The sequence below is a fragment of the Nicotiana tabacum genome, chromosome 5, assembly GCF_000715075.1.
Source record: "Nicotiana tabacum cultivar K326 chromosome 5, ASM71507v2, whole genome shotgun sequence".
NCBI classification, from domain to species: Eukaryota; Viridiplantae; Streptophyta; class Magnoliopsida; order Solanales; family Solanaceae; genus Nicotiana; species Nicotiana tabacum.
Window position 1 is genome coordinate 31,815,385 of NC_134084.1, and position 14,734 is coordinate 31,830,118.

Here is a 14,734-nt window from a genome sequence, read left to right on the forward strand (position 1 = left end):
AATAGTAGAAGGATATTATAATAGATATTATACACCTATGGTGGATACAGGAGCAGAAGCTAATATGTGTAGACATAATTGTTTACCAGAAAGTAAATGGGAAAAGCTAAAAACCCCCATAGTAGTAACAGTATTTAATAATGAATGAAGTATGATAACATATAAAGCAAGAAATATAAAAATATAAATATGGGATAAAATATTAACCATAGAAGAAATATATAGTTAAGAATTCACAAATAAAGATATATTATTAGGAATGCCATTTTTAGATAAATTATACCCACATATTATAACAAAAACACATTGGTGGTTTACTACCCCGTGTAAACAAAAATTAGGAGCAAAAAGAGTAAATAATAAAGTAAAAAAAACAACACCCTGGATTAAAGGAAGTGAAAAGATTACCCAAAAATTAGAAAATGTAATACAAAGTAACCATAATATAGAGATAATCATTTTCTCAATAAATAAGATAAAACCACTACAAGATAAACTAGAATTACTATATAATGATAATCCACTCCGAGGATGGGAAAAACATCAAACAAAAATAAAGATTGAACTAATAGATGAAAATAGCATAATAACACAAAAACCTTTAAAATACAATTTTAATGATTTAACAGAATTTAAAATGCATATAAAAGAATTATTAGATCATAACTACATACAAGAAAGTAATAGTAAACATACTAGCCCAGCATTTATAGTAAATAAGCATAGTGAACAAAAAAGAGGAAAAAGCCGTATGGTTATAGATTATAGAAATTTAAATGCAAAAACAAAAACATATAATTATCCGATACCAAATAAAATACTAAAAATTAGACAAATACAAGGATATAACTATTTTAGTAAATTTGACTGTAAATCAGGATTTTACCATTTAAAACTAGAAGATGAATCTAAAAAGTTAACAACATTCACAGTACCACAAGGATTTTACGAATGGAACGTATTACCTTTTGGATATAAAAATGCACCAGGAAGGTATCAACATTTTATGGATAATTACTTCAACCAATTAGAAAATTGTATAATATATATAGATGATATATTGCTATATTCTAGAACAGAGAACGAACATATAAAACTACTAGAAAAATTCATACACATTGTAGAAATATCAGGAATAAGTTTAAGTAAAAAGAAAGCAGAAGTAATGAAAAATCAAATAGAATTTTTAGGTATACAAATAGATAAAAACGGAATAAAAATGCAAACCCATGTAGTACAAAAAATAATTAACTTGAATGAAACACTTTATACAAAAAGAAGTTACAATCATTTTTAGGATTGGTTAACCAAGTAAGAGAATATATTCCTAAATTAGCAGAAAACTTAAAACCATTACAGAAAAAATTAAAAAAGGACATAGAATATCATTTTGACGAAAAAGATAAAATACATATACAGAAGATAAAAAATATGTGTAAAAAATTACCAAAACTATATTTTCCAGATGAAAAGAAACAATTTACATATATTGTAGAAATTGATTCTAGTGATCACAGCTACGGAGGAGTTCTAAAATATAAATATGATAATGAAAAAATTGAACACCATTGTAGATATTATTCCGGATCATACACGGAACCACAATTAAAATGGGAAATAAATAGGAAAGAACTATTTGGATTATATAAATGTTTGTTAGCATTTGAGCCATATATTGTTTATAACAAATTTATAGTAAGAACAGATAATACACAAGTAAAATGGTGGATAACTCGGAAAGTACAGGATTCAGTAACTACAAAGGAAATAAGGAGACTTGTATTAAATATACAAAATTTTACATTTACAATTGAAGTAATACGAACTGACAAGAATGTTATTGCAGACTACCTATCAAGACAAAGGTACCCAAACAGATGAAAGCCAAGAATCAAAAAACATATTTACAATCCTTACTACTCTATCCTTACAGATGGAGAGTATGGGAAAAAGATTACAACAGCTAGAAAGTCAGCAGCATGACTATAAAAATGCGGAGCTAAGTCGATCGGAAGACTCTAAACTTCCAGAGGTAGAAGGAGACGTTGGGAAACTCCAAAAAACACATAACACAATTGCTTTATATACAGCTGCAGGTACAAGCAAACAAGTTAGCAAAAAGCCATATAACAATGTAAACCTAAATACCGTATTTGATAAGCCATTTACATCAAAAAAGCCAAGAGAAGCAATAGTTATAGCCCCACAAACTTCAACCTATGCTAATAGCCTACACCACAACAAAAAGGTATATAACCATATTACTCAAACATATATTGAGAATATATATAAAATCCAGACATTTCTGAACCTAAACCCTAGATCAACAACTACTACGGATCCAACACAAGATTATGTAACCCAAAAACTACAGGGATATAATAGGCTTATAGCCCAGCCAAAAACAAAAGCAAACCTAGTAAAAACATGTTACAACTACGGACTACTTAGCACAGTATATACCCATGACAGAGAAGAAATAATTGGAATACCAGAGCTATACAAAGCATTTGTCACCTTCAAGAGAATTACAAAAGGCAACCTATTCTTCATCAAATTCTATACAGCACCAGCGGAAATACTATATGATGAAATAAAACCCATAATACAGGTGATAAAGATAGGACTAACACGAGATATGATAATACCGGAAGAGATAGAGAAACAACCAGAGATACAGAAAATGGAGATGCCAAGTTTCTATGCTAATAAAAGAATAATTGGTATAGCAACTATTATTCAAGAACTAGCTAACAATTATCTACAAGGAAATGCTATCTGGAGCTACTATTCCAGAGACCAGTTGATGATATATGCCAACTCGAAGGAACTACGACAAGGAGATATGGATGAAGTCCAGAAATGGATTTTATCATTATTAAAACCAGAAATGCAACCAACTACCAGAGCATTGAAAAAAGAATTTATTTCAAACGAGTTATTAACAAGATACTGCAAACTAGTAGGACACAAATATCCAGACCATATATGTTCAAAGTGCAACGGAGATGATAACTATGTACCAGAAGTCCAACTAGAATGAAGGTATCAACAAGAAGACAAAAGAAGAAGACATCTACTGGAAACATATAATGTAAAGTAAATAGTACTAGTCGCATTCATGAACAGTAAAGGTCGTTCATGAATAGTAAGAGTCATAAAGTAAATAGTATATGTCATAATCATGAACAGTAAAGGTCGTTCATGAATAGTAAGAGTCATGTAAGTCGTAAAGTAAATAGTATATGTCATAATCATGAACAGTAAAGGTCGTTCATGAATAGTAGGAGTCATTTGTAAACAGTAGGAGTCGTTTTAATTTTCTTTATATAGAATGTAAATCCGAGGAAGGAAGGACATCCTCAGACATCCTCATCCTCACTCTCTCTCTTATCTTCTCTCAATAAAATATCTAATTATATACAAACTTCTGAAAGCTATGGAGAATTCAAACGAGTTACAAAACCAGGTAAGTTTATTCATAATCATGTTTAACTAAACTCATATATTCCTTATAATCTCTTGAATATCATAATTGTTTATCATGTTATAGTACTGTTATAAAGAACATCTTGAGAAAGTTTGCCTGTCTAATAATGCTGAGAGTAGTTAAGCTCAGACTATGCCATCCTAAAGTAGAAACCAGTAGGCAAGGAAGCCGTTTAGGGGAGTACACAGAGTTGAGGCGCTGTTAGGGAAAATGATTGAAGCATGAAAAACATGGTAGTGACCAGAAAAGATTGTTCAGTATAACTTATTAAAATATGATAAACTCTATGATAAACAAAGAGGTTAGAGGGAATATGTTTAGTAAACACATGATAAAGATAAATAATACATCTAAATGAACAACCACATGTATTTATTAGAAGAAAATATTGACTACAAAATACTTATGTTATATATCTTTAAGAGACTTAATAACGATGTTAAAAGAAAAATTTACGATATTTTAATTACTTTTGAAATAATATATGTAATGGAACAAGCATTTACGGAACTAATTGTATCACATGAAATAGATATATTAGATCTATATGAACTAGATTTATATTCAGACTAATGATCACATATCAAGTTAATAAAATCTGTTTATAAATGAAACATAACACTTTTCATTATATAAGATTCTATAATACCCAGAAATGGAAACTTCTTAAAAACCTCAGTAACATAAATAGAAAAATAGATTGTGTTAAATACAATATTAAAACCTGCAAAGATATTATTAGATATAATAAATTACGTAATAAAGTTTTATTAACTATAGAAAATGAAATTGAATTTTATGAAGATAAACTTGAAAGTTATCAACACAGAAAAGAAATAACACTGAGAAATATAGAAACCATGAATATATGTATCAACAGGTATACATCTCAGTATTAATATGAACAAATCAAAAATTGATAGTTACAAATATTTTAAGTACTGGTTAGAAATTCTAAAACATATAAATATGTCAAAAATTATATTAGAAAAAAATATAGAAGAATACCAAAAAACTAAAGATATTAAATACTTAGAATACACACTTGAAAATATAAAAGAAATTTCAAGGTTAATTTCGTTAGCTGCAGATAATTATGAAAAAGCATTTAATTCCACAACTACATAAAATAGATCCTATGAAAAATAAGATGAATTCAAACTTGGGGGGTCGTTTGGAACTAAAAAGGAAGGGGCTGTTTGTGGCTGTTGATCTCTATGATCAACGACCGAGATTGAAAGGGTTTTGGGGCCGGATCGGGTATTAGAGTTTGGGCTGGATAAATTTAAATTGAAATTAGGCTGGTATTGGGTTGAAATAGGGCTAAAATTGAAATAAAAAAGACCAGATTTGAAATAAAAATAGGCTAAATTAAAAATAGCCACTTTTAATAACTACATAATTTATAAAAATTAATAAATGAGGTGCAAAAAATATATTCGTGTACTAAAATGATTTAAAAAAAATTAATTTAACATTTAAAAAATATAAAAGACCATTTTATGCATCAAAAATGTAATTATGCATTAGTATGGGCTATTATTGCAAAGATGTGCAATTTAGCCTAAAAATGTAAATATAATTACAATAAATGCACTAAAAATATTTAAACACAATGTTGGTATAAATAAAGAATTTAGATGACTAAATCATCACAAAAGTAATTTGGAGGATAATTATTGGATATTTTATAAATAAAAGAGAAGAAATAAATTGATTTGGAGTTTTTAAAAATTATAGAAAAATTATAACTGCATTATAGATAGTTTATGCATGCTTATAACTGCATATGTGCTATATTTATAGTATATGTATATATTAAAAATATATGAGAAAAATTGGGTATCAACACCATGTACATATACTATACGCGTATATAACGCAATCTAGTCACGGGTCAATATACATGTATAAATGGATACAATGCATAATGAAGTAAGTAAGTAAGATCTCTCAGAATGTCATTAGACCCATGAATAGATGATATGATAGTAGGACATATTGGGAATCAAGAACATAGGCAACCCTAGTACTTCTAAGAATAGAATTATTTGTGAAAGTTACTTTCTTGCTCGTTTTGTTTGTATCATATGGATCATGACAAAAGGAAGGAAGGGATAGCCTTAACATACCTCAAGTCATCAATACAACTCAACAACAAGCTTATGAAAACTTTCGCGCCAATCCTACAATAAAGAAATACATGTACAACTTAGATGGTGCAAGTATATCACTTATCTCAAACGATAACTCGATTCTAAAATAAAACGGGCAGCGTTTTCCCTGATTTTACTGCTCCCTCAAGACTGCTATAGGTTAGATACAAGCACAATACAATCAAAAACTCAAAAACTAAAAACTACAATTCGGGACCTTCAATAAAATAAAAATCCCAAATATACCATAACACACACAATCAACAAGTTATCAATTAACCTGTAATTGCAAAGACGAGCGACCAGTATACTACCCTACTACGTGTGTCATTTCTCCACACCCTTCCTTATTCCAAACTCCATAAATCATCAGCACAATAGGCCAACATGAGTGGACTACAAAACAGCCCACAAAAAGTGATATAAATCGAACCCACGGCTTCCGTTCACCATCCCGTGAGTTCTAACTATTCGGAAACGAATTTATCAACCTTCCTTGATATTTAAAAGCATAAATACATAAATTATGACTTTTCATACCTATGAAGTACCTTTCAAAACCCAAACTACAAAAAAAATAGAGGTGATATAATGATACTTACGTCACAGGGATCATTCAAATGTTATTGCTTCTTGGTTTCGTGAAAGGGATGTTGATCTTGCTTGGAATTTCTTGGAACATCCTTGGAGAGCTTGAGAGTATTTTTGTGTAAGTGTTGTGTATAAAATGACGAGATATATACGGGAAAAGATAAATTATAATCCCACTGCCTCAATTCTCCAAGCAGGTGGGTAAGCTGCCTTTTTGGCAGCTTGAGTGGTGCAATTTTAGATGCTTGTATATCTCTACTCCGACATCGTATTGACAAACAGTTTGCAAAATTAAAAACTAGACACATATGGATTTAATTGCATATAAATATCTCCATGTAACTCTCAATATATTGGGAGAAAACGGCTCGCAACTAGCCTATAAACCTGCCAGTTTCTCCAAAGTGATGCGATGTGACTTGGTAACTCCACTTCAAAATTCATATTTCTCTACCCCAATGTCATATGAATAACTGGTTTGAACCGTTGGAAACTAGGTTCCAATACCTTCATTTTGGTATGAGATATGTCCCAAAATGACATCATAAAGCTTACGAATTTAATTTCTCAAAACGTCCCGTTACAAGGCAAATCTTAACTCGATTTTTCCGTAATTTAAATCCAATTTTTCCTAAACATTATATTTTATATGTATATATCATATATAGTGATATTATGACTTTACACTCATTCAAATCATGATTAACAAGTCTCATATTTATTATACGTCACCTTAGGACGCACATGGTGTAATACCAAACTTGTCGACTTTCGACAAAACTTACTCTCTTCAATTCGTTTAGCTTCTAAGCTTTACAACCATCTTGGAACTTGTTATTCATAATCTTAAATATTTGTCACCTCCACAGAAACATTATTAGCTTACTTTATAAACATTTCAAATATGATTTTATTTCTTAACATACATCAACTGACTTACGACGTACTCTTACGTACAAAAACATGAGGTGTAACATTAACATTCTTAGTAAATGATCTCGGATCGGTATTTTGACGGTTCCAGTGGGTTTTTATGATATTTTAGGACTTGTAACCACTTTTTGTTGGGGTCCGGGTGAACCTAGCATTTCGGCACGTTACGTAAAAAATTGTGAAAATGAGTTTTCAAGTTAAAATCATGAGTTTTGATGATCGATTTATGTTATTTCAATTATTTGAGGTAACGAGCAAGTTTGTAGGATGTTATTACACTTGTGTGCATGTTTGGTTTGGTGTCTGATGGGCTAGGGTTAGTTTTGGGTGAGTTCCAGATGAGTTTGGGTAATATGAAAACTACTGGTGTGCTTTAGTTATGGTGCTGAATTACATGTCTTGCATTTGTGATGACCTGTTTGTAGATGCGAACTCCGCTTTACAAAGTCGAGCTCGCATTAGCGATAAGGGGATGGGCAGGGTAGTCTTCGCATTAGAGAAGAAATATCTGCATTTGCAAACATCCCAGGTTTCGCTTTTGCGATGGCTTGATCACATTTGCAACTGAGCACTAAACTTAGGGAGGTATTTGCGAACATGTGATCGCATTTGTTGATGAATAGGGCATCACAAATGCGATGTTTTTATTACATTTGCGACTTATGTAGGCTGGGGGCATAGTTCCCATTTGTAAACTATGTTTCGCATTTGCGATGGTCCCAATTGCGATTAAGAGTTTGCAATTATGATACCTGCAGCTGGGCAAAAGAGGGAAAAATCAGAACTTAGCTCATTTTATGCCATTTTCAACCCTAAACACTCGAGAAGCAATTTTCATGAGAGCTTTTCTTCCGAAAATCATTGGAAAGTAACTCTAATCTACTTTCTTTCAATTAGCCATAACTTTTCATGAGTTTTTAACATCAAATCTAGGATTTTATATAGTAGAAATTAGGGATTTGGGTAGAATTTAGGGATTTTGCAAAATTGAGATTCGGACATCAAATTGAGGTCGAATTTCAAAATAAATTACATAACCGGGCTCAGCGGTTAATGGGTAATCAAATTTTTGTCTGTATCTCGTATTTTGAGCAAGTGGGCCTGGGGTTGACTTTTGTTGACCTTTTTAATTTCATCAAACTTTGAAATTTTTCCATTCGACGGTAATTTCTAATGTTTATTTTGAATTGTTTGAACAATATTTGGCTAGATTTTGTTGGTTTGGAGGCTTGTTCAAAAGGAAAAGTCGTGGTTGATTGTTGAGCTAGTTGCACAATGAGGTAAGTGTCGTGTCTTACTTTGTTTTGAGGGAACTAGTACTTGTTGGTCTATTTGTTATGTAAATTATGTATGGAAATAGTGTATATGCAAGATGATGAGTGTTTATGCATTGTTATGAATTAAAGCATGTGGGTTGGGCTATTTACTTTCATGTCTTCATTTATTTCGTGTTATCTATTGTTACATGCTTTAATAGCTACATTTTCTTACTTATTAGCTATGTTTTACTTATTATCTATTATTTAATTGTTACTTGTTTCGATTTGTTCAATTCTCACTCAAAATCTGCTTACTTGCTATATGTTCCTGCTTGCATTTGTTGTATATCATCATTGTCTCTTGTTTTACTTGCTTTTATTGTCCTTATATTAGTTGATGCACTTTATTACTTTATTCTATTTATGTGAGCCATTTAGCTATTCATGTATTAATGTGTTGCAAAGGATTTAGATTAGGAGGTATCGATTATTCCCCTATTCGTATTGGTAGTTCATTAATGTTCCGCTCATTTCATTTCCCTTTTGTGTTGAGATTTCTTATATAGTGGTGTTGAGTTGTTTATGATTAATGAGTTGATGTTGGGAACGAGACGCAACGATATTGAAATAAAATGATATTGGGATCAGGTTGCACACTACAGCAGTAATGATATGATATGATATTAGGATCGGGTTGCACGCCGCAACAATTATTATGTTAAGTGTTGGGATCAGGTCGCGCACCGCAATAGAGTTGATGAGTTGTAGTTGTTTGTAGATGTAGAGTTTTTATCTTGGTATTGTAATATGATATTTGAGATCATGTTATTCTTGGCCCCTCTATTAGTTGACATTCGGGTCCGTTTATTTGAGTTACTACTTTTTTTCTGTATTCTCTTATTATTATTCATACAGGTTTATTATGAGTGTTTTTCCATAGCCTCGTCACTACTTCGTCGAGGTTAGGCTTAGCACTTACAGAGTACATGGGGTCTGTAGTACTCATGCTATACTTCTACACTTCTTGTATAGATCACGGTGTTGGTCCTTGCGGTGCGTAGCGGAGACTGCTCAGATTCTACTTCTATAGGAGACTTGAGATAGAGATGCTCGACATTTGCAGTCCCTGAAATCTCCTTCTATCGTATTTACAGTTTCTCTAGTCTTAGACAATTGTATTTTATTTCTGACCATATGTGTAGTATTCTAGTTGCTCATGTACTCGTGACTCAGGATTTCTGTAAGTAGTTTATGTCACACCTCCTTTTTATCTACACCCCCCGGAAGGGGTGTATAAGGAAGTTTTTCCAATTTAAGTGACATTATTCGAAATGGGATTATTTTATTTATTTCAGAATCGCCACTTGCGATATTTTAATGGTGTCTCAAGTCACCGGTTTCAAATCCCGAATCGAGGAAAGACTGACTCTATTATACAGTCCGTGAACACAGAAATCCGGGTAAGGAATTTTGTTTACCCGGGAGAAGGTATTAGGCATTCCCGAGTTCCGTGGTTCTAGCATGGTCGTTCAACTGTTATATTTAGCCTATTATCTTATTTTAAAACAATTTTGAACCTATGTGCATTTTTCATCTATTAAACCGCTTTTTTAATCACTTGATTTATTTGTAAATAGAGAATTGAGTTACGCGTACGTATACTCTTTCCCTTTGGCGCGTCAAAAATCGTGTCACGCGAACGTGTCCATAATTAATAACGCTTTTGTTTATTTAAGAAAATTTTAGTTGAAGCTGCGCGAACACATCCCTCGAGTCTTTTTTTTAGAGTTAAATTTGCAATTATGTTAAGCGAGCGTATACATAATCACAATACTAATCTAAATCGGTTCTAAAGCGAACTACGATTGTTCAAAATAACAAAAGAAATTTGCGGAGGCCATGAAAAATTCAATTGATGGCACACCCTGGTTTTAAAAGAGTTAGTATTAATTATCTGAGAGTCATACATTTTGAGATTTTATTTGGTATGGCGCACCTCGATTTTAATTTTCTAAAAGAAATTCAATCTACGCTTTTGAGGGCCATAACTACATCTTTCCTAATATGGCGCACTTTCAAGAGCCCAATTAATTAATTAAGGAAAGGCTTAAAGAAATTATAAATACTTTCGTCTAAAGTTATAACTTAATTTGCTAATCAAAGAAAACAACACACGGAATCTGTTCAATTTTATTCCAAGAATTGGCCTGGCCTGAAGCCTAATTGCTAATGGCCTATTACTTGATAAACATGAGCACCATTGGGCTCACAATGCCGCACAAATCGAGAACCGAAAATGCATAAAGGGGGGGGGAAGTTTGGCGCCAAGGGACTGATGCTGACAACCCAATTTTGATGCGTCAACCTTAACAAATGAGGGAACACTACAACTTTCATAAAATCTTTGAAACTAAACCAAATATTGACTCCCTTTCACTGACCCTATATATAAAGAGAAGTAACCAATTCCATCTTAGGCCCAATCCTGAGCCCAAGTTTTTGGGGTGGCTTGGTCATCAGCGGAAAAACGGGGCTGTAGATCGAGTCCCTACCCTTGGATGCCTTGAATTATTTAAAGACAAACGAGGTGAATCAAAATCCTGAGCTTTACAAAACTAATTTGAAGTTGCCTAGGCCTCTACTTGACCAATTGATCCATTTGGCCCAAACAATATTGAATACATGACTGAATTTGCAATGTTCGAATTTAATGCTTAGTTTATTCCCAGCAGACAACTTCAAATCAATTTAAATCAAACAATGACTCCTGCTTGAACAGTACATAGCTCTGGGCTTCCCTTTTAAAATACATTATGTAAATAACCAAGCCAAATTTTATTTTTTAAAAAAACAGATACACAGGCTTATTCATGCTAAGTGTCTACATATTTGCACCAGTTAGGATAGCAACCATGAAACTTTAATCCCTTAACTAATTAGTCAACATTTTCGACTAAATATATCCACACCATTAAGGATCAATATGACAACTGAGAGTACAAAAGAAAAAGCAGATGCTTTTAACCATAACAGTCTTCTAGCTTCTCAGAAAAAGAATGACTAGCAAAATCAGCAAGACTCGAGTTTCCAATCAGTATTAAGCTTAAAATCAAAACAGAAAACAGAGGGGCTCACTCCAGTCGAACACACAATCCATCTGAAATCTAGAGAGGCTATTTTCATGGCTTAATGCTCATTAACAACTTGAACACATATGAATTCATTCTCTAATTCCCACATAGCAGGCTTGACATGCCTTGAACAATACTATTTTAAAGTTTAAAGTAGTCCGTTCGTTTACATAGAGTTCAAACAATATTATAACCACAATATTCTGAAATTATACACTAGATTTAAATAACTACATCACACTAAGTTAATAGCATGAATCAACACTTAACACAAACCAGAAGTAAAATCAAACGAGATGAAGCATCAGATTCACATATAGTTGTAAGAATTAACAATAGCCACATCAGAACTTTAAGAAGTCTATTCAAATTTCAACTTGAACTTCCAAAGCTCCATACATGCTAATCAATGCTCAATTCCATGATAAGTTTTGATAGTGTACCTGGATATTACAAAAGGAAAAAGGGGTGATCATAGTAAACAGCAGCAGCGGTAGCATTCAACACCAGAAAATGAACCAGCAGACTAGTTTTGAAACCAAAAGATGAGATATAATAGTCCAGACACTAATTTTAGTCTCAATGAATCAGCAGACCCCAAACCAGACTCGAATTAAACCCTTTTTAGTATCAGCTAACTAGAAATTGCTTCCATACTAGAGGAAAACTTCAGAAAATACCAAATGAGCTCATTGAAACAGTGTATTTTCCTAAAATTCTGCAACCCTTTCTGATTTTTTTTTATTTCTATCTCTTAGCCATCTTCTCTATCAATATCTATCACTCTCTATTTTTAGTATTTTTCAGAAAGTGTTCTTCTTCATTTCCAGTATTTCAGAATCTCTCTTGTCCGTGTCCCTTAACACCTCTCAAGATCTGCCTTTTTATATGCATTCATTTTAGTGTATCCTCCATTATCAATTCACCTTTTCATTTTTAACTACCCACTAGCTTAGTGCTTTCTTAATTTAAATAGCTATTGCAATCCCAACCCTACCACTATTAGAAGCTTCTTAAGTAGGCAAACACTTGAATTATACTTATATTAATCAGTTCTTATCAACATAATTAAACAAGAAGTTAAACCAAACTATTGAACTAATCCTAATTATTCTGACTAAGTGATTAAACGAAATACGATTTCAAAGTCTACTGATATCCCAATTATACGAAACAAATACACAAAACCAATCTAAAGAAACAAATAGTGAATAGAAATAATTTATACCAGAGTACTGATCGAATTTCAGTTGATATTGACCAAAGAAAATGAGAAGAGGGAAATGACCATTGGAATAAAATTAATCAAACAAACACAGAAACATGAAAGAACATACCGATTAAACTAGAAAAGCTTGGTACCCTGACTTTTCTATTCCATCGCCAAATAATGTTAGTCACTTGTTTTTTGTCAAAACAAGTGAGTAACATTATTTTGTGACGAATTCGGCTCTAAAATTACCATCAGTCTTTAGTTCAGGTTTGGCTCTTGGATTTAAGATTCGAGCAGATTGAGCCCCATTTGAAGGAAACTGGTTATGGATTAGGGAAGAGTGAGTTGTGTTGATCAAGGGGTGTTAGTTTGTGGTCGATTGGATGTGGCGCCGCCACCGGAGAAAGTTAGGGCGGCGCTAAGGTTCATCCCTTTATCTAAAATTCGAGGGATTCCAGGGATATTTGAGGGATAAGGTTTGTGGATTCGGTAAGAGGGGAGTGAGGAGATTCTATGGTGTAAAGATGGGGTGATTTGGGCCACCAGAACCACCGTGAGGCGATTTTCGGTGGGTGGAAGCCAACGGTTCATGGTGGCGTTATGTTTTGTCTCTGATGAGAGATGGGGGGGGGATGAAATGGGAAGGGTCGGGTTTGGGGAAGTTTGATATATTAAATGTTTGATTTAATGCCGTTGGATGATTGGAATCCAACAGCTCTGATTAAATCATAAATGGGAAATGGGGTCGTTTTGGTTTCGTGGGGCAAGACCGGGTCAGGGTCGGATACAGGCGATGGGGCGAAGTTCTGGTCGTTGGATATAGATGAATGGACGATTGAGATCTGTTGAAATCGAAACGACGTAGTCCTGTTCCTATACTACGTCGTTTCGCTGGTCTCAGAGACCTGAAAGTTTGGACCGGGTATGGGCGTATTTTTTGGGCATGCAGATTTGGGTTTAAAGAACAGCCCAAACTTTGATTTTTCATTTCTTTACTTTTCAAATTAATTCCTTCTTTTCTTGTTTTATTTTTTCAAAAATTAAAGTCCTAAATTAAGTTATAAAACAAAAATTAATCTTAAAAATACTTATTCACTCTAAATTATAATTAACATGAATAATTAAACACTAAATTAAAAGAAAAGCACACAATTTGACTAAAAATATGTTATTATTATTATTATTATTTTTTCATTTTTGTAAAACTCCTATTTATTAATTAATCCAAAAAATGTAAAATCAAATCCTAAATGCAGATACTATATTTTTTGTATTTTTTAATGTGTTAATAAAATTAAATATGTACATAAACATATGCAAATAATCAGGAAAATAGCGTAATAATTCATAAAAATAACACATAATTAAAGAAAAGACCTAATTTTGGGAATTCTTTTGGAATAATTCGTGTGAGGCAAAAATCACGTGCTCACAGTTTAGTCCACATTATTTATATGAAAATACTTTGTTCATTTCCGAGTTTATCAATTGTTAATTATCATTAGTCCGTTATAAATTGTTAAAACTAGTAATTAGCTAATGATGGTTTTCCTAGCAAGTGGATGTTAGGCGCTATCACAATCCCACAGTTGAGATTTCGGGTCGTGGCAGTGTCGAACTCATCCAGAGCCTCCTAGGGTTCAAACCAAATACGCATATAAGTCCAAATACATGATATGAAAATATAGAACGTCTCAAATCAAATAATGGGGTATCAATTCTCAAAACAAGGGGTTTGATCGTTACACAAAATTTTTGTGTCTTAATTATCGGGGAGGTTATTAAAGCCTTACATCCCTTTTTCTCCAAAATTGGGCGACCATCTTTGTGAAGTATCAAGAATTTGGATAAAGCATGTAACTACAAGGAAGTGTTAAAGACCACCAACGGCTAGTTCTTATGAGTATATTCATGTTGATGTCCTCCAACTTCATAATATCATCCATTACTTTACTGCAAAT